This window comes from Vicugna pacos, chromosome 20, assembly GCF_048564905.1.
Source record: "Vicugna pacos chromosome 20, VicPac4, whole genome shotgun sequence".
In the NCBI taxonomy this organism is placed as follows: Eukaryota; Metazoa; Chordata; class Mammalia; order Artiodactyla; family Camelidae; genus Vicugna; species Vicugna pacos.
The window spans coordinates 21,900,151-21,920,901 of NC_133006.1; the positions used below are offsets into that span (position 1 = coordinate 21,900,151).

Below are 20,751 nucleotides of genomic sequence, written 5' to 3' on the forward strand. Positions count from 1 at the left end.
CGCGCGGCAGGGCTGAAGAAGACGTTGGGGACAACAGTTACCCCGAGGCCCTCGGGGGCGGGTGAGGAGGGGGCTGCCCTCAACGCCCCGCCCCTACCCACCTCCAACGGCTCCTCGCTCTGCCCCGGGCTCCCCAGGGCTTCGGGGTGGGGGTGGGGTGGAGGGAAGTCGGCGACGCCACGCCCCGCTCCCTGTCTGGCCTCGCCCCCTGTCTGGCCTGGCCCCTCGCCCACCTCCACTGGCTCGTCCCACTTAGGGGTCACTCGCTCTGAGATTCCCCGGGAGTGGGAGTAGGCGGACATCTGCCTCTCTCGACTCCTGCGCCAGGGAGGTGGTGGTAGTGGTGGTGGTGGTGGTGAGGACCAGCTTAGAGGGTTTCCCGAGACATCCCTGATTTCAAATATCCTGTCCCGTTGTCAGACGAAGCTGTCCTCTCAGCTCTTTGGAGAATGGCGCGTTTCATGCACTTTCTAAAGGGCCTCAGGTGGAGCTGAGTAGGAGTGAGTGAGGATCACTGTGGTAGGTTCCAGCTAGTCCACCGAATTTGTCCCTGTGGTCAGAAACGTCTTTGCAAGAAGCCTATAGACTTTGCCTTCCCAAGGGTTTGGGCTTGAGAAGGAATGGATGGTGCCAAGGCCAGGGCCTCTGAGTAGGAGAGAGGTGGGAGCAGAGTCTACCCAAGACCTGCTTAACTTTTGCCTCACCTAATGTGACAGAAAGCCCTACCCAGAAGTTTGAGGCATCTTCCAGTCTCACTTCTCCCTGAACCTTCCCGTCCCTCCCCAACCACCTTAAAGTCAAAGGATCTCCTTAGCTCCCTCAAGCAAAATGCAGGCCTCAGGGTTTCTCCACCAGCACCCTTCTCACCCCAGGCAGTGGGCAGGCTGTGTTTCCCCTCCATATTCTGTTCCAGAGTCTAGGAGAGTCCCCCGTCCCTCCACTGCTGGGGGCAGCTCCCTCCCACTCCACCCTTCTTCCTTACTTAGATCCCAACTCCAGCTAAGGAGGTAAAGCAATGAGGTGCAAAGAGAGGAGGTGAAAAGTCATTTCCTTTTAGCCTAATCGGTTTTAGTAGGAACCTGGGGGGAAATGGAATTGAATGAGCTGGAAGTGGTTACAACCAATCTCTGCCGCACTTCCCACATCACCTCCCCCTATCATTACTTTTAAATACCTGAAGACCTTTTACAAAATGTAAAGTGAGTTGGCTAGTCCTTGAGGCAAACAAAAGGTGGCTCTGAAATTATACCATTTGTGTTAGTGTAAATCCATTAAAATAGAAGGGTTATAACCATCACCATCCACATTTTCATTGATGACTCCAATCCATCCACAGTGACCTCCTCCCTACCCTCCCACGCAGTCCATCTACGACAATTATTACTCTCACAGAGTCATGGTAAATTGCCAGGGAATATATCCCAAAGGAAGGAAAGGAAGGGAGGGAGGGAGGGAGGAAGGAAGGAAGGAAAGGAGAGAGAAATCTGTTTTTAATTAGAGCTTAGATTTTTAAAGTAGCAAAAGTTAGAGGCACTTACCTTTAAAATGCAGATGTGTGTTGTGATGGTCTGAAGTGGGGAGATGCTAAGAGATATAAAGAAAAGGCAGAGAAGTTTCTTCAGGGGGCCTGTGACAATTAGGTTAAGGTGGGCCATCCACATCAGAAGCCAGAGGGGCAGAGGAGGTCTCAGACTAGAAGGAAGTGCAGGTTGTCTCAGGTGGAAGTGGTGGTGACAGCAGGTGCATCTAGAAGGGGCTCCCAGCTGTGCTCTGCCATGTGTGCGTGTGTGTGTGTGTGTGTGTGTGTGTGTATACCAAGCTGCAGTGGGGAGTTAGGGTGGGGTTTGAGAAGGGAAATTCACAGCCTTCCAGATTCTTTTCTCAGAAGAGCACATTTCAGATCACCTGAAGACAGGCTCTTGACTCTGTCATGTCACTTCCCAAAAGGGGATGTCTTTGGAAACCTTGGTTATTATAGAAAAGGGACTGGCACCTTGTGAGAGGCTTAACCGAGCATCGGATCACCAGGCTTGGGGAGCAGTGATGGTGATACCCTAACAGGAGGACTGCAGAGTGCAGGGAGCACCTACAGTTCACCATGATTTCCCACCAAACCCCTCTGCCACCTTCCTTGAGGGACAAGGTCAGGAAAGCCTGTGGGGAGGGGCAGCTTTGTTTTTGGCTGGTATACCCTTGGCATTAAAAGCAGAGGGCAGAACTTCAGTGATACTCCCAGAAGGGAATCAGAATCTATAAACTAGGAGACCAGAACTTTTGGAATCTTTGAAGAGCCTGTATCTTGTCACTTCTGAATGTTTCTATTTTGGTCAACTCCTTTATTTCTCTGTAGTTAAACCCTTAACACTGCAAAGAAGTGGGGAGCAGGAAGATCATCCTTCTAACAGCTAGTCATGAGTGGAGCCAGATGCCTCTCAAAGAAAACAGGCAAGACTGAACGCTGGGGGCTCGCTGTATAAAGAAGTATGTAGGCAGAAATGGGGTGTCTGTCCCTGTGGATCTCACTGGCGGCCAGCCGCATGTCACAACGGAGAAACAGATGATTTTGCATTGGGGTCTGGGCACCAGGAGGGACAAGGGAAAGACTGAGTATATCTGAGCAAGTGAGAAGCAGTCGTGATAGAGCGTGGTTTAATCTCTCTCTTCTCTGATTTGTCACATGAATTTATACACAGTCTGACTGACACCCCAGCTCCACTGTTCATCTCTTGGGAGCTGGGACTTGGCCTTATTTTCCACTCCTGGTAGCCCATAGTTTGGGGCCTGCCACTCTAAGTTAAATTTTCTTTAAAACATTTACTTTGTCTTCAATGGTATATTTGCAAGCTCATTCTTCTAGATCTCAGTTTATTCTTTTTTCCAGTTATTTTAAAGGAATATGCTCAGACCGCTGGTGGCTAAAGGAATTGATCTCACTGCCCTTGAAACTTCCTTCCAGAATTCTCAGGAAATGGAGATGGTGGGCTTATGAGCTATTTCATTTTATTTAGAATTAGCTTTGTCTAAATAAGATGTGTATACATACTCTGAGGTGGGGGGCAGGGCTCTACATATGAAAAGTGGTATTATCATTTTCCAGAAAATTCTTGGATTATAATAGATTATTCGCTGCCCAACCCAGAAGGGCTCAGTCACAGCAGGCAGCTGGAAAGGGAGGTCCAAACTGCAGAAACAGTTTTACCAGAAGTTTACGACTGAGCCCATAGCATGGCAACAGGAAACTCACCTCCTGAGCTGGGACTGAGCTGGGCAAGGCTTTACCAAGGCAGATGACTTCCAAAATGTAACCCCTGTCTCTCTCCCAGCCTCCACCCCACCCCAGGTACTCTGGCTGTCTAGAAGTGGCATGCCATCTGAGCAGACCCCAGACTCAACCAGCATTGGAATCCCTTGAGTCTGGTTTCTCGTTAATGATTCAGGTTGACCTTTTCCAGCCATAGCTTGCCATTAAGAACAGTACTTCCTAATTTAAGCTCAAAGTAGAGTTCTTAAGGGGTTTAAACAAAGAGGGTCCTGTACTCATAGCTTGATAAATTGTAAAATGTCTTCCCAACATCTTCCTATCTCACTCCTCCCCTCTCCTTCCTACCATTGCACCGTCTGGCACATAAACCTTTCAAAGAAAAAATAATTTTAAAAACAAAGAAGAAAATGAAAAAGCATATTCTTGCTAAGGTCTTCTAATGTTAAACACACACACACACACACACACAATTATACAGGGGAGATGGAATCATAAGGGCGCATACATTGACGTGTGATTTGTGGCCTACCCCTGGAGTGGCAATACGGATTCATTTGAATAGACTTTAAACGTTGCCCTGAACATTGTTCTGGTGTTGGACAGGTGAGTGGAGTAGAGGGCTTTCTCTAGCCCTGTGGCTCACCCTGGAAACTGTACTTGTTCTTTTATTTTTGGAAGTTACTTTTTATAAACAAAATCCAGACAGCCCAGTCTCCACATTTATCAGTTTATCAACAAGGTTGAGTGCAAATTGTACCAAAATTTCCACCATCCAGGGCTCACTCTGAGCTACCTGAGACGCAGCCCAGCCAGGAAGAGCCTGTCTCCTCTTCCCTGGGCCTGATACCCCTCCTCCCTCCTCTCCTCTCGGAGCTGGACATGGAGTGAAGCACAGAGCCTGCCTGATACAGAGAAGGAAACTGAGGCACAGAGAAGGATTGCCCTCACCCAGTCCTGCCTCTCCTCTACACTTTTCCCTTTTGCCTTTACTCCCTGTACTTGCCTCTCTCTGGTGCCGTGTCCTGTATTACTCTTTTTGGAATATTTTTGAGTAGGTGGCCTGTACTGTCTTTTTATGAGGCATGATAAAAGGCCTCTTTCCCTTCCTCCAGACCCTCCCCTCCCCGCCCACTGTGAGTTCTGCAGTGCTGGTCCCTGTCTGTGTCCTGCCACTTACCACAGACGCAGCCTCTGCTGCTTTATCTTTGACCACTTCCTCCCCATAAACTCATGGCCTGACAAAGTCACGTCATAGAAGTAGATCAGGAAAATGGTCATCGACAATTGACTCTAAGAATTATATTGAACTGATCTGAAACTGATCTGATACTGATCTGACTAATGACAGGGGAGATGACTTTGCCGCTGTTTTGCTTTCCCTTTAATCAGGATACAAAAAAAACTCAGTAAAGACATTATATCAAAGGCTCAAGAATATCATTCAGATCTTCCCTAATCCATTGCCTTCATTTGAAAAGCCAGCATTTCATTAAAAACAGTACTGTTGTGCATGACACTTGACAGTACATTAATTTGTTGTGTGAATCTGTCACTTTGCATACGAATGCTTGGCTGTTCCGTGTGTACGCAGTACCCTCTCCCTAGTTACAGCTTGGCAGCACTGGAAGGAACCCAGGAAGCCATCTGCTTTGTCCCCTTAACTTACAAATGGGGAATCTGACACCCAGCGAGAGAAAGGGACTTGCCTAGAGCCACTAACCAGTAGTAGAATGGGGATTAACTCTACAAAGTCAAATGCAAAGTCGGAATCCTCCCCCACCTCACCCCACTCCCACCCCAGCTTCTCACAATGGTCGAACCACACGATGTTGACAATGGAAAGAATGGTGGAGGTCTTCCTAACACTCCTCAACACACACGGAGGTTGGACCGTCCACAGGGAGAGGAACAAATACACTGAAGGGTTTGTCATCTCCTGACAGTTGCCTGGATGAGAGGCCCAGGTCCCAGGAGGAGAGCCTCTCTTTTCCAGAAGCAGGCTTGACAAGCCCAAGCAAACTTGTGGAATCTGAGCGTGACTTCCCTCCAGCTCATCGAAGCTCATGGAAGTTGCTAAACTTGTAGGGAGGTGACAGGAAGCAGAGTGCTGGACATCCTCACATTCCAGTGATTCTTTCTTGAGGTGACTTGGAGACTGCCCAAGGGACCATCCCTGTGCAGCTTGGCAGAGGTGAGGAGGGCAGGAGGGCAAAGACCAGAGCTGAGAACTCAGGGTCTGGAGTCTAGCGCTGGTTCTACTGTGAATCCATCCTGTGACATCACTTCAGAGGAGGCCCCTGTCAGAGACCCCGTTGACTCTCCTTGCCCATCTCCAAGTACCCTGGAAAGCTCCAATGAGGTAATGGATGTGATGGGCCTTTGTGAATCTCCAAGCCCTTGAGTTGTGAGGTGCTAATAACTATCACTGGCTGAGCAAAGCGGTTACCAACAGGCAGGTCCCAGCCACCATCAGTCCTGAGGCCATTTGTGGTCAGTCCCCAGGCCTGTTGCTGTCGCCGTATCCCTGCCACATTGTGTACTTCCCCCCAAGGCAAGCCTGAAACTTAGGGAAAGTAAATACAACTCCACATCAGGCCAAGATGGAGAATCTAAGAGTCTCTGATCTAGAATATCCTCCCAAGATCCGCCCCCAACAAGCATCCTATTATTACTCATCTTTTTCCCCGTGATCCCACAGAGGAGGGAGGAGGCCATAGGCTCAAAGCCCTGCTCTCCACCCTACTAATCTACCTTAAGCTCAGTTGTCTTGATCCCCACTCATTCTCAAGAATGGGTGTCTGCAAGGAGGCCCAGCATCCTCAGCGAGGGGCTGTCAGCTCTGACTGAGGCTGCTCAGCCCAACAGCTCCAGAGGCTGGTCCCAGAGTTCCTGAAGACCCTCTGGGAACCAGGCTTAGCAGCAGCTGCCCTAAGTGCACTTGTGGCACAGAGGCACGGTGTGCTCAGCTTGGGGAGTTCCCAGTCCCATTGTCTGTCCTCATGGAGCTTACAGTCTGGTAAGGGGCACTGTTTTGGAGTTTTAAATCAAGTTTGGAGGCAAACTTCAGTCCAGCTGGATCTCAGTCACAGCAGGTTCCTAATTAGTGGGTCCTGAATTAGCACGGCTTTCTCACTGCATCGACATTGCAGGTGAGCTGCTTGCTGGATGGAGCTCAGCTGTTTCCCAGACAGGGCTGTCTGGCTCTTTTCTTCCCAGGGCCCACTTAGCCCCCTGCCCCCGTTCCCCTCAACCTCCTTCTGTTTATGTTCGGCTTGACATTTCTATTGATGTATTGATCCCAGCGAGCCGAGAAGCGTTTCTGCTGAACATGTTCACTTCTCAGTCTGGGGGCCTTGAGGGGCAGGCTCTGTCTGGTGGGGGAGCCTGGGACAGCGACCTCATGTCTGGGGTGAGGGTGGGGAGGGGACTCGAATTGGGTTGGAGATTTTGGTAGGAAGCAGAGGAATGACTATTTGGAGGGACAAAGGTGGGCAAAGCAGCTTCCTTTGATCATCGGAGTATGGCTGCCCTTAGGGGAAAGGGGACTCGGTGTGGCACTAAGACCCAGATGAACCTGGTGTCTTTCTACCCCACCCTGGAACTGAGCCAACAGGCATCAATCTCCTCATCTGCATATGGAAGCTTTTTCCCTCCTTGCTCATCAACCATCGTGAAGAGGAGGCTTAGCGTAATATGCTTTTAAACTTGTAAAATGCCAAGGGAATAACTGTAAGCTAGGATTCCTTGTTGCCACCACCTGAGGACCGGTGAGGTATATAGCCAAGCATGGCTCTGAGAGCCCAGTTCTCTCCTCAGCACTCAGCCAGGTCGGCAGCTCACATGTTCATAAAGTAGGTCCTTCAGGTGTCCAGACAAGATGCGCTGCCTCCATTCCACAGTTCACAAGGCAGCTCTATAACTGTTCCCTCCTAACTGGCAAAGGTGGCCTCCCATCCTCCATCCCATGGAATTTAGAGTCATTCTGGCAAATCTCTCATTCTTGCACCAATCCCACATAGGCATTGAACCAAAGGCAACATTCAGGCTGAGGGCAGAGCAAAGAAAAAGGAGCTGCTTCTTGGTCTTTACGTGTCTTTGTTCCCTTGCTTTATCCAGCTCTAGACCCCTGCTCACATGGCCCGTCTTTCTACTGAAGGGGCCCTCGGCCGGCCTCGGGTGGGATGGTGTGAGACATTCCTTGGTCATGACGTGTTACATAGTGAGATGTTACATGAATTCTAGTGGCCAGGTACCTTCATGCACCCAGCCCAGCCAACGCTAGCAGATGGCATGTCAAGAAATAAATGTTCTCATCTCAGGAGGGTGGGAAGGAGGCAGGGCCTGGGTCCTACTTCCAATTCTGCTATCACTGAGTGGGTGGGCGGTTCCTTATTGCATATAAGCCTTGGTTTCCTCCAGGGTTGGATTTCAGACCTTTCCCAGAGTCTCTTCTTTGGCTCTGACATCATAGGCTGTAAGAACACTGGGGATCCAGTCATCAACGCTAAAGTCAGCTCAATAAATAACCTTCTAGTCAGAATTATCCACAGAGGCCCCACCTCAGCCCCAAAGTGGGCAGGGTCTGAAAGAAACTTGAGTTTGCCTAGACTGCCCCTCCTCTCCACCAGAACCCGGTGCTGGTGACTGTACACACCTGTGACTGAGAACTGGGTCAGCCACTGGATACTCATGATCACCATCTGCCTCCTTGTGGTCTCCCCACCCAGTCTCACAGACTGAGCTGGTTTCCCCTTTACACACTGGTATCCATCAGGCCCATCTTCCCACACTGCACCCCTCACCTCTTCTCCATGTGGAATGTCCTCAGGGTAACCTGATCCAGCCACCTGGGATGGCACTCCCCTACTTGACACTATTAGGAGCCCCAGTACCTGGGTGTTAATTTCTCTGAACACTAACTTCCTGGTGGGTTTAGTGTAAAACTGTTGAAGAAAACCAAAGGGCGGTGCATCTGATCAGCAAGAGGGCAGGAAAGGGAGACATTCCATTCCTTATCCCACTGCCTGCCCCCTACCCTGGCAGCCAGACCCCTGCTCCGCAGCCTCTCCTTCCCAGGCCTGGTCTAGCAACCCCTCTGGGCCTCTTACCCCCACCCCACTCCACACTCATAAGGGAAGCCCTTATTAGACATGAAGGATGTCACCACAGAGGTGAATAGGACTAAGATTTCTGCAGAGGACAGACCTGAAAACAATTAAACCTGAGAGCATGTGATACAATTTCTTAGGGAAACAGAGTGTTCTGTAGCCAAGGAAAGGCCGATGAGTTCCAGGTAGAGCACACAGAGAAGTGATGCTTGAACTGGGTCAAAGCAGTGAGTTGGGAATTGTGGGTCTATGGATTTGCTCAACAAAGGTGGGGGTCTGTCTAGGAACCCTCAGCAGAAAGCCCTGGTGGAGACAGGAGCATCGGAGGAGGCTAGAGAGGGAGCACTCACTCTGGCCAGGGAGACGGACGTGCCTGGTGGTTAGCATGGTGTGGTGTATGGCAGTGACCAGGCTGTGAACCCCAGTGTAAGTGATAATCAGATGGAGAGCGATCGATTTTGCCTGAGGAGGCCGGTGAGGCTTCACAAGAAACTTCATGGAGCTGGGCTCCAGCCCTATCATGGCCTGGCTGGAGGGGTCAGCGTGGGAGAGGAGCAGAGGGCAAGCAACCAATTTTGATATTTCGATGGCTGGGAGACTCTCCCTGCAGCCCCTTCTTCTTTCCCAGGTGCCCTGATGTCGCCATAGCAACAACAATCCCCTGGGGTGTGCTGAGGGCCAGCAGTGTGGGCTGGGGAGGGGGACAGAGGTTCAGTGAGCTCAGGGTGGGAAACCACCCAAAAGGAGGTGCTGGCAGGCCTGAGAGAGACTGGATGTGAGAGGACAAACTGGCCCTGCGGTGGTGGGGCTGGGGCAGGGAGGGTGAAGGTGTGAGCTTCTAGTCAGGTGTGGGAGTTAGAAGAGATAAACACCCACAAGAGTGAGCAAGAAATGGGCTTCCTCCCCTGCTCCGCATCCCCAGTCATATCACAATTACCATCCTTAAGAGCAGCAAGGAACGGAGTCCCAAGACCTCAGCCTGACCCCACCTGGTGGAGGTTGAGCTGCACCTACAGAACAGAACAAGTCTTCCTTGCCTCTGCAGGGAGGGCAGAGCTCCAGACCTTTCCTAACAGTCCCCAAATTGTTATTGACTGCCCTTCACCCAGGCTTCACCCTGGCCTTCCCAGCTCTCCCCCGACCCACTGGAGGGATCTGCAGCAACCCCATGCAACAGAGTCTGGTCCTCTTGAGGTTCTTCTGAGGAATGACTCAGGACAGAAGAGGGGAAAGTGCTACCTGACCCATGTGGTTCAGAGCTGTGGCCGGGGTGCGGGCAGGGGAGGAGGCTTGTCCACTCCATGTCCATGACCTCTAGCCACATGGCCTTCCTCTCCACTGCAGGCCCTTCCTGGGGAGGACTAGACTGGGGGTATGGGGTCTGGTGACAGAAGCTGTATCCGCGGTTGAAAGTCACATAGGAGAGGGCCTTGCAGCCTGGGCCCCTGGGGCCAAGGTGGGATCAGCAGAAGAGCCCACCCTCCAGTTCACAGACCCAGGTCCTGCTTGGTTTCTGTTTGCCCTTCTCAGCCTCCCAGCTTTGCATTTGAGGAGTTTTTTTTCTCTGATGGGCAAAAAGCCAGGTGGGTTGCTTCTATCTCATCAAGACGTAGTATTTTCAGGTCAGTGTTTCCTTCAGTGTTTCCTTATTCAGCAAAAGTCTCAAGAAGTCATGTCATGGTGCACATGGGGCTGGAGTTCATTCATCCCTCCACTCCCCACCTGACTGTTGCACCCCCACACTCCCGCGGCTCCTCACCCAGCCCAGCCCCACCCTAGCAACAGGAACCTTGTACCTAGGGGTTATCTTTTCATTCTCCTACTGGAGCCCTGTCAGTAATTCTGAGAGCTCCTCCCTGAATCTCAGCTCGGTTGAATGATCCCCTCACCTGTCCGCAAATGATCGTTCTGCCTTAGGAACTGCTCAGGTTCTGACATCTGGGTCCAGGTTTTGATAAGGTTCATCTACCTCCTGCTTCCATCTCTTTAAGCTTTCCTTGTCAAGGTCTTCCGTGAAGCTAACGGAACTTGCAGGGGAAGGTTGACCAGGGTAGGGGGTTACCCAGAGGTATACTGAAACAGTAAGGAACAGAGTGGGGTGGGAACTGGAGGCCACCCCACCCAGGGCAGGCGGAAGTCCCCTCTCACCCCAGGACTGCTGCTGGCCCCTGGTTCCTCCTCCTCCATCAGTTCCCTCTGTCTCAGCTTTCCGTGACCCCATGCCACCTCTTCCTTCCAATGATTCTTTTCAACTTCAACTCCCATTGCTAATCACCTCCTGCTCTAAGCACTTCCCAGTTCAACCTTCTGAGAAGCAGAACCCCTTTACCCTGTGTTCTCTCTTCACCCCTTGGCCACATCTCAAGTTGACTTGCCTCCAGAGGCTGCCCTTAGATCAGCTGGGACTGGGCACCATGAACAAAACTATGGCGCTCTCTCTAGGGCAGAGCAGTTGTCTTTAGAAGGAACCACGCATGAGCACGGCTACTCGGTGACTGGCAGGTTTATTAAATTTTCATTGATTTGACAGACACTTGAGCACTTATGACGGGCCACGAACTGTTCTAGGCTTGGGTATACCACGAGGTCAGGGGGCCCCGCCCAGCCTCTACCTTTCTGTCCCTGGCCCCAGCCCCTTGGAGTCTGGCAGACTCTTCTCTAAGAAAGAGGAGATGGAGGTGTCTGCAGAATACAGAGTTGATTGGTGAACCTAGCAAAGCCCAGAGAACTCATCCCGTCCCTGCTGCTCGATGCAGACAAGGAAATGGATGTACATGGAAGGGGCACAGGCAAGGGCTCCAGGTGTGATGTTGGGCATGGCCTCTGTCTGTCTTCATTTCAGGGACATCTTCATCAGGTTCCTCCTTCAACTTGGAGGGAGAAAGGGAAGCCCTGATCTCCTGATTCTGCAATTCTTCTGCTCTTGCATCTTTTCCTTTCCTCCCATGCCCACTCCCCAGGCCTCCCAAGACAGCACTCAGCCTCCACTAACGCTGGTGAGTGTGAAACGGGGGGCTCTGGAGAACCAGGGGCCCTGGGACACCCCTCCCCTGCTGGCTGGGGAGCCCAGAGCCAGCCCTGGTTTCCCTGAGAAGCCAGCTAGGCCACCTCTGTGAAGATTCAGACTCCTTCGCTGTCAGCCCCAGGGGGCCTCTTTTGTCACCACGTGTTGATAAGTGAGTTTTAAACTCTGAAGGAGGTTCGCTAAAACAGGACACCTACACACACACACACACACACACACACACACACACACACACACTGATGCTTACAAAAGACACCTGCCCTAGAGATATGGGCTTCCTGGCTCTCAGGTCACATGGGACTCTAAGCAGAAATGCATCCAGGGGAATCCAATCACTTCTTTCTAAGCCCCCAATCATGGGTCTGGCTTCAGCCTTCCAAATTCCTTGCAGTTTGCTACTTTCTGTGCTTCCATTCAAAGCCGTCTTGCTTTTTGTGCTCAACTCCCTAAAGCTGCCCCTGTCCTTAACTCGAGGCAGGGGTGACCCTTGTCCCCCCAGCACCCTGTCCTTTGTAACCACCCCAGTCCAGCCACACTCACTGTACCCAGGATTGACTGAGTGAGATGGAAAAACAATGAGATGAGGGATCACCTTGAGTGCCCACCCAGAGTGAGGGAGGCCCAGACCTGGGCTCCTAGCCTTGACTGCAAATCAGCACCAAGGAAACGTTTTCTAGAAACACAGGTGCTCAAACACCTCCCAGAGCTTTTGGTCAGCAAGTCTGGAGTGGGCCATGTTGAACTTGCGTGTTCTAAGCAGGGGACCGGAGGAGAAAAGAGGAAACTCCTCTGACCACACTGTCAGTCTCCAAATGGGGGGGTGGGGGGAAAGAAGGGCAGAAATTGCGCTATGGAACAGTTGCCTGGAATTGTTACCAAACTTTTGAAAAACACGAAACAACAAATAAAAGCAGTAGATAATTAAGTACATAATTGTACACACCACTTGTTAACTAAGCTTTTACTCCTAGAACCTGACAGAATCTGCTTATAAGGTGATAGCGGGAGGGAACGCTGGCATATGGCAAGCCATCTGCAATGCGAATGCTTTGTCGATGAGAACTTCCCTGCCCCACAAAGAGAATGAGATGCTAAATGTAGTTTTCCGGAGCGAAGTGATTTATCTTCATTCTGTGCAGAAAAATGAGTTGACTGTGTGGAGTGAAGATGAAAGAATGGCAGGAAGAGGCGGGGTGGGGCGGGGCGGCCGGCGGGGAGGGGGTGGGGGGAGGCGGTCTATAAAGACCGCAGTGCCGCCCCCCCCCCCCCCCCGCCTCCTTTCCCTCCGCGCAGACCATACTTACATCACTGCGTGGTCCAGGCCAGAAGTGTTCTGGGGACCCTTTGGTTGCTTATGTCTGAGAGTCAAGCCTTCAGGACACATGATGGGCAGAGGAGAGGTGGTGTAGCTAAGGGCTCCGATCAGCACCTCTCTGAAATGCCGCTGTTCTAGGGGTACAGGGAGCCCGAGACCTGCGGAAGGTCTTGGGAAAAGTGAATGGGTGGGGGCGTCGATAGTTCCCTGATTTCTCAACTGTCAACCCACTGCCTGCCATCTCACCGTTAGAGCTTCTACTCTCAAAGGTCCTTAATCTCTTCAAGGCTACTTTCTCAGCTGTAAAATGGAGATAAATTACCTACCTTGGCCGCCACCCTGAGTCAACGTAAGACCTGGTAAGATGATGCAAAAAGTATATTAAATAGTGTAAGGTTTAATACGAATGGAATTATCATTATTAACAGTCCACCTGGAGCCCTGTGAACTCATCCCTCTGCCCTCAGTTAACCTCTGACCTGCGTCCCAAGCCTCACAGCGTGGCTGCCCAGAGTGGTGGGTCCTCCAGGCAGTGCCGGCAGCTCCCTTCCGTCTAAGGGCCTTCCCAGGTCTGCTGCTGGTGCTCTAAAAGTCTGACACCAGCAGCCCTGTAGAAACTAGCCCCTGGAAGAAGGGGGCCACCTGGGAGATGGGGCTCTTGAGGGTCGTCGAGTGGCTGGCCTCCTGGAAACAGGCTTGCTGGGGACACAGCAGGGCTGCGGAGGGGGATGCAGGCACAGCCCTGCTGGGCTCCCAGCACATCTCCACCTACTCCATCCTCAGAACACGTCACCATCCCAGGGAAGGGGTCTGCCTTGGCCTCGTGCTCCCCCTTGGTCCTGTCACAGTGGGGTCACATAGTACAAAGCATGGTGACCTGTGTGTGTGGAGATTCCCCACCCTGACCCCATAAACTCCCTAGTTTGGAACTACCCTCTGCCCAGACTCAGGCCAGAACCGCCCCCACCCCCCAGCCTTTCACTTCTAGATCCGTAAGTGGGGGTTCCCCTCCACCTCTGCTGATGGGCATCCATTGTACTCGTCGAAGACATTTTCTCCCCACAAGTATTCCAGGAGAGCCCTTGTCGGCTGTGGAGACGTGGCTGCCTTGCTTCTGGGCCCCTCACCCCCCACCCCTACCTGCCCCTCCTGCAGGGCCCACCAGCCTGTGCTCCGAGGTGGGCTCATGGTCCCTCTCCTGCAACTGCTCTGCCCTTTTGCCAGTAGTTAATTCTTTCACATGGGGAGCCCCTGGGAAGTCCCTGCTCCTGTCATATGAGGACTCTGTTCAGACCCAGGTCTTCTCCTTGGAAGGCCATGCCTGGTGGTCATGATTGAACTGAACAGACACTGCACAGGCCTTTGCTATCAGGAATCCTGGACACAGAGCATCTCATTCCCTTTTTCCCTGGAGGGAGGTAGGTGTAGCAGGGATGTAGGGGGATCGGGAGCCCTGGGCTGCAGGCTGGGCTGTCACAGGCATTGGCCTGGCCTTTCCCTTCTTTGAAGATGGATGACAGTGTTGATCCCAAAAAAGACACAGGTGGTGCCCTTCTTACTCAACACTTCATGTTTCAATGGATTTATTACTCTCGGCATTTTGTCCATTTTATCAACAAAGGAAACCCCAACATCATCACAGAAAACAGATTCTTAGCGGCAAGGACTCTTGGAGATAGTGGAGTCTGCACCCCTTCATTTTATAGATAAGGAAAATCAGGCCCCCTGGGCAGGAATGACTTGCTGAAAGTTACGGAGGTAATGGGAGAACTCACTGTCCTAGGACCCCACACAGAGCAGCAATGCGGGGCCCGGCTAGAGAGCACCAAGCAGATGGAGAAGGTGGCTTCAGCAAAGAGGTGTCAAGAGAGGAAAAGGCACTTGGTGACCATCACTGGGAAGGTGGTTTATCAGGACAGAGTAGGGGGTCTCCAGGGACAAGCGAACAGCTGCTCCATCTCCAAGAGTGAACCCCTATGTACATTGCTAATGGCCAGAGCCCCCCTCAAATGTACTTTTTCTGACCAACTGGGATATCTTGGGAGAAAAGGGGGAATTAGGGCTTAGGGTAGGCTGGGGAGTGGAGGCCAGAGAGAAGGGCTGGAAGGGAAGCTGAGGTCCAGGCCGAGGTCCAGACGGCTATGTGGTCTAGAAGTATACCTGAGGAGAGCCACCTGGGGGCCCCAAAGCTCTGTGCTCAGCTCTGGGCTAGGTAGGGTTTGCCAGCGCAGCGTCCATCTCGGGGGTCTACCCAGCTGTGGGGTGGAGTTGAATCAGTACAGATCCTGGGCAGAAGCACCCAAGACATTCACAGGAGGACCCCAGTTACCATGGACCTCTCTTGGAGGAGGGTCATATGGGTTCTGGAATCTTGGCATCTCTTGGCTTGAAGCAGTGAAGGAGAGGAGCTTGTTAGTGGGCTTTAGAAAGAGGGCACTTGTTGAAGAGGTGAAGATTGGTGATGTGGGGAGGAGGGACGGGGCAGCCTTCTAGGAAGGTGCCCTCAAGCAATGGAATGAGAGATCGACAGGTGAAGGGTCCTTGCTCCAGGCTTGGGACCCTCTCTCCCCTCCCACCGCACCCCTGCAGACAGTTTCAGATGCCTTCCACAGAGGAAGGGGTGCCTGAGACAGCAGGCAGCAGCACAGGATTTCCACTGGGCCACCCAGAGCCCTGTCTCCACTCTGCCCTATGTGTTGTCCCCAGGAACATCCCTCCAGCCAGCTCTGGACCCCCCGGAAGGCTCAGACAGCCTGCCAGAATCCTATTTTGAGCTGCCACAGGCCTAGCAGGGGCCAATCTATGGAGAGGCAGCCCTCACCCAGGAGTTCCAGAGAGCCAGACCCCTCTCTTGGGGCCAGCACCCACGCTGGCAGAAGGGTATGAAACAAGCCATTCTCTTCTTAGAACAACTACCAGCTACTCCAGGCCACCAGCCAGGGCCTGAGCTACCGGCCACCCTCCCACCCCCACCCCCCAGGCTCCTCTTCTTGCCCTGTCCCAGAGCTCCTCCAAGCCAGGCCTGAAGGGGTGAGGAGTTCTGTCCCTGCCAGGGCCCCTCTGCTCAGCCAATGGGAAAGGCCCCGGTAGGAGCCCAGGGCCTGGTCCTCAGGACCTCAGCTGAGCATCACCACCCTGGCCAGCCCTTCCCAGCTTCCTCCTACTCCTGCACCCAGCTGGCTTCTTTCTCAGGCCATTTCCAGAAAAGAGAAACCCACTTGCAGCCCTACTGCTCCCTCTGAACCCCAGAAAGCCTGCTGGTCAACACTGGCCATAGCCTTGCCTCGGTTCTGTCTCTCCCACCACCCATCTCCCCGCTTCCTCTCGGCTTCTCTCTGTCTCCCTCTTCTGAAGCTGCAGTGCCATCCCACTGCCCCCTTTTCACAAGGTGAGGAATTACCATTTGGGGCCTCCCTCCTGCAGGCCCTCCTATTTGCAGCTGCTTGTAATGGAAAATCTGGGCAGGTTGTGGGGAAGAGGAGAAGGTGGTAGGGGGGTGGGGGGGAAAGGAGGTGAAGCTTTAAACAACACAGCAATTGGAAAGAAACTTCTGAAGTGAAGTTAGCGATAACATTATCCAGTAGCAAACATACTCAGCCAAACCCTGCATGTGGGAGATTAATGGCCTATGGGATGGGGACTGAATTCCGAAGACCCTTGCTCAGGAATGATATGAATTGGTTACCCTGGGAATAGCACTCAAATGGACAGCTGTATGGTATAAATACTTGTATTCTTTATTTGTTAAAAGGAGCACAGTTTGAAAGAAGAGCTTTCAGACTTCCCTCCTTGCTCTCCGTGCATGAAGGGAAAATACTTCCATGCCTTTGGTACATCCCTTAAAGCAAACTGTGCGCAGGGGCAACAATCTTGTCACCTCCTGCACTTTGATCAGGTCTTCTCTCTTAGGGCGGTCTTCAGAGAAAATTTCCAGAAAGGGACCCAAGAAATCATCTCACCCATCCCCCTACCTCTGGTTAGACCCCAACTCGCCTCTCAGCCCTCCCATACAAAAAGAAATAATCTTTAAGCACAAAACTTTTCCCAGCCGAGAATCATTTACTCCCAATCCTCCCTCCTCTGATGTGTTAGGATAGGAGGCAGGTTCACCATTCATCAATCTATCCATCCATCCATCCAACCAACCCACAGCGTGGAACTGCTAATGGCCAATGTTTAGCATGCAGGACTGAGGAGGGATGGGGTCTGGAATTTCCCAGAGTCCCAGCTGAATATAATTTTTTTTTAAATTGAAGGTGATATTTCAATAAACCCCTTAATGAGCTTGATCTTTTTTAAACCTTTCTGTTGAGTGACTTCACCAAGGCTACAAGTTGGGTTTCTGCTTCCAGATGCCTGGACCAAGGGAGGACACCACCCAGCCACTCATGTGAATGGAAGGCATTGCTGGATCAGGGTCATGGGCAAGGCCAGGCGCTGTCCAGACAACCCCATCCTGTTGCCAGGAACTGGGGCCAGGTTGCCTGCCTTAGAAGAAGGGACCCTGGATTACTGGTGGTTCAGAAGGGACTGGGCCTGGGGCACGGTTCATAGGCTGTAATCTCACAAGAGACCAGTTCGTCAAAACCAGAATGCCAGTTATTTATTTACACTGAGAAATATAACTGTCATGGGGACCAGAGCCTCCTGTTTGCCCCATCAGTGCATTCTCCCTGTAGAATAGTCACTGTGGGAAGGTAAATAGTAACTGAGAGCTTGGGGCAGAAATCAGATTGAAGGGGGAGGCCCTTGGAGCTGCATTTGTGTAATTTTTCACTGAGAAAACATCAACATCAAACAAAACAGTTGTGGAGGGGCTACGGAGTCAGGCAGAGGGAGGCCTGGGGGCCCAGGGGGTTGGCTTGCCCTACTTGTTAGCTGCCTAGCCTCTGAACGTTTTTCTTATGCTGAGGGTCCCTCTCCCCCTATTAAGCAGAGGGTCTGCCTCCTTTTACAGAAATGCAAAATACCAGATACTCACTTTTCCATACTTCTTTGCAGCTCAGCTATGGCATGACCCCCAGACCCAGGCTGAGTGGAGCTCAGCACCCCAGGCCTCAAGTGGGAGTCTAGGGGTAGGAAAAGCCTGTGTCCTGGTGACATTGGTGGCCTGGCTATTATGGTTTCCAAGGCCAGCTGTTCTTCCAAGAGCATCCAGCTGTTCCTCAGTGCCCAGGCCTGTCTGTCTTCTGTGCAAATCACAGGGGCCAGGACCTTGGAATGACAGTGGCATTCTCTGGACCAGTTCTGCAGCTGAATTTCAGATGCTGTTACTGGTCGACTGCCTTGCAGAGTCTGAGCTTCCCGGTGTCTTTTAATAAATTTTGTTTCTGCTCATGTCCACCAGCATCATTCTCTGTGACCTGCAAATAAGAACTCCACCTGATAGAGGACCCCTTGGCATTGCCACCTGTCAGCTGTCCAGAGTCACACAGCTGGTGGTGGCACACCTTGGACAAGTCCCGAGCTTGTGGTGCTGCCCCACCTGCTCTGCTGTCAGTCCAGGGAGCCGTAGGGGAGCCGTGAATGCCACATGTGTGCAGAAGAGGGACCCATCCCTGCCAGGCGTGGTGGCCAGAACAGGCTTCTTGGAGACAGTGGGCCAGAAGGGTAAGTAAACTAAATGGGCTGAGATGAAAGGGGATGGTTTTAGGGGGAAAAGACATTATACTAAGCCTGACTATTTAGACAGTAGAACTAGGAATTGGCTCAGGACTGGGGACATGACCCATGTGCCAATGTGTCACCCCTACCCCTCCAGCCCCTGGCTCTGAGCTGACAGCAATGGAGAACAAAAAAATAAGCACTTAGTGACCATTAATTGCTAAGATACAAAGAAAAATTGTTTTGAATATTTAAATTATAGATATAAAGCTATTTGGAGCATGATTCAGAGTTTATGAAAACATTATTTACATTGATTTATTCCCAGAGCCATCAAGACTCCTTGAAAATAATCAAAGTTGACATTTCCATTGCTGAAGTTAATGTTGATATCATATAATGAAAATTATATGCTTGGGATGGGCTGTGTGTGTAGAAAGCGTTAAAACCAACACCAACATCTACAGATCTCTGTACACCCCCCATTATTAAGTACCCGGTTACCAAGGGTCGAGCTTCTGAGGCTCTTCAACCACTGGCCCCTGGCCCAGCCTCCAGCCATCCAGTACCCAGGGACTCTCAGATCTGACGAGGAGTGTGAGAAGCATACCCCAGGGCCTCGAGCAAGGATCGGGCTCAACTCCCACAAGGAAAGTCAGTTGAAGGGATGCTCTAGTCACCTGGTTGGGTGCTCACTAAGAGCCCACAACCATGTTGGCTTTCTCTGGTAACTTCCACAGGCAGCAAGTGCCAAAGCAGGAGCTCCGTGTTGCTGCCAGAGTCAGCGAATTCCTTGCTCCTGAGGGTCACCCGGAAGGCTTTGGGATCGAGTGAACCATCACTGTACAATACTGTATACATTTGTTCCTTTTTTCAACTAATCTTCTTGAAGCATCCAGTGTGTCCTGTGCTCTGTGTGATGGGTTGGTGATTTTGAGACATAGGAGCAAAGTCCTGGCCTGGAGGTGCCTCCTCTGATGGGCAACCATGACAATGCAGGATCCTATGGGCCCTGGAAACTGTGAGCACCAGGGAGGGGATGGCAGGTGCCAGGACGGTCCTGGCAAAGGGCAGCACCCCACACAAAGGCATGGAATCCTCAGAGACCTGGTCAGGAGTGGAGTGTGAGGGCACCTGGCTGACAGAGGCCTCAGGAGCCAGAGTAGGAGTGAAGCTCTCAGAAAAGCTAGGTGGCTCTGGGGGTGGGGGGAGTGGGGGTGTCGGGGGATCCTCCAGAGGGAGCAGCTGCTCCCCAGCGCTTGGATGGAGGCTCAGTTTAGTCCTCAGGAGAACAGGTATCTGTAAGATGCTCAGACTGTGGACCAGGTCACTGCCCCAACTGTTAAGAAGGGAATTCGCAGAATGAAGGTGCCTCTCCCCGAGCAGGATGAGGCTCCAAGAAGGGAAAGGAGCCACAGTGGGGTGATGGGTGCCTCATCAGATGCCTATGTCTCTCTTTCAAGCTTCTTTACCTTCAACGCCACTCAAGACTTGCCCTTCCTCCCCATCTCAGGCCCAAAGATCCTAGATAAGCCACCAGAGGCGGGTGGGCGGGGCTGATGGAGAAGGATGCGGCGTTAGTGGATGTGGAAGCAATACAGGTGGCCTTTTCCCTCAGGTTCGTGGCCTCTCCCTTTAGCACCCACTCCCCCAGGGCAGAAGGAAAGGCTGAGAGAGGAGAGAAGAGACCCTAGTGAGTGGCCCCTGGGTCCATGGTGAACACCATTTCTTTCCCCCAATTTGTCCCCTCCCCCTTTCCCTGCTCCCAAGAGCCTCTGCTCTCTGGGGGATCCTGGAGGTCCGGGAGGTGCATGATACCCCTGGGCTGGACCACATGACCTGGCTGAGCCAACCGAATGCTTTATACAGTGGCTAGGTCAGGGCTAGTCTCATGGCCTGCATCTATACAGTCCAACTGAAATGTGGTTTAGGACACTGGCTAGTCTCTTCCTGCATAAAGGAACTTGGGAGCACACAACTTCTAGAGCTTCTGGAAGCCATCTTTGCAACTACTGAGTGGCCCTGAGTGGGGTCAGCCTTGGAAAAAAAACTGGAGGACAGGAGCGCTACAGAAAGAAGCCTGCCTTTTGGGCCGCTTCCCAGTCCAGGAGAGGCTCCCCACTCTGCCACGGCTCTCAAGCCTCCACTGCTCCACATCCTAATGTGGCCAACCTGTCTCTTCTCTCACCAAGAAGAGGTCAGACTGAGCAGCCCAGCTCCAGGGGCGCCCTCACCACAATGGATTGCTCGGGAAGCCACCTCTTGGGTCATTGCTTCTGTTTGGTAGGATGTGGGTCACATGCCTGTGGCCTGGCTGCAAGGGAGTCTCGGAAAGCAAGTGTTCCCATAGTGGGAGATGGGTACTTGTACAGGGGAGGTTCCCCAACTTCTTAGGATCTGGGTGGCCAAAGAGAATGACAAACATCACCTCCAAACC

At 52.1% G+C, this 20,751-nt stretch overlaps 1 long non-coding RNA gene across 5 annotated transcripts; it reads left to right on the plus strand.

Annotated features, from left to right (window-relative positions):
- The first annotated feature begins 6,672 nt into the window (after positions 1 to 6,672).
- Positions 6,673 to 19,210, plus strand: LOC140687723 (uncharacterized). 5 transcript variants are annotated; one of them, XR_012062214.1, is made up of 5 exons: positions 6,673 to 11,366; positions 12,998 to 13,069; positions 14,003 to 15,590; positions 18,058 to 18,320; positions 19,055 to 19,210. It is a non-coding gene; the product is annotated as an uncharacterized lncRNA (long non-coding RNA). The 5 variants fall into 5 exon arrangements; XR_012062217.1 differs by having other exon boundaries at positions 6,678 to 11,366; positions 15,417 to 15,590; XR_012062213.1 differs by lacking the exon at positions 6,673 to 11,366 and having other exon boundaries at positions 12,676 to 13,069.
- The last annotated feature ends 1,541 nt before the right edge of the window (positions 19,211 to 20,751 follow it).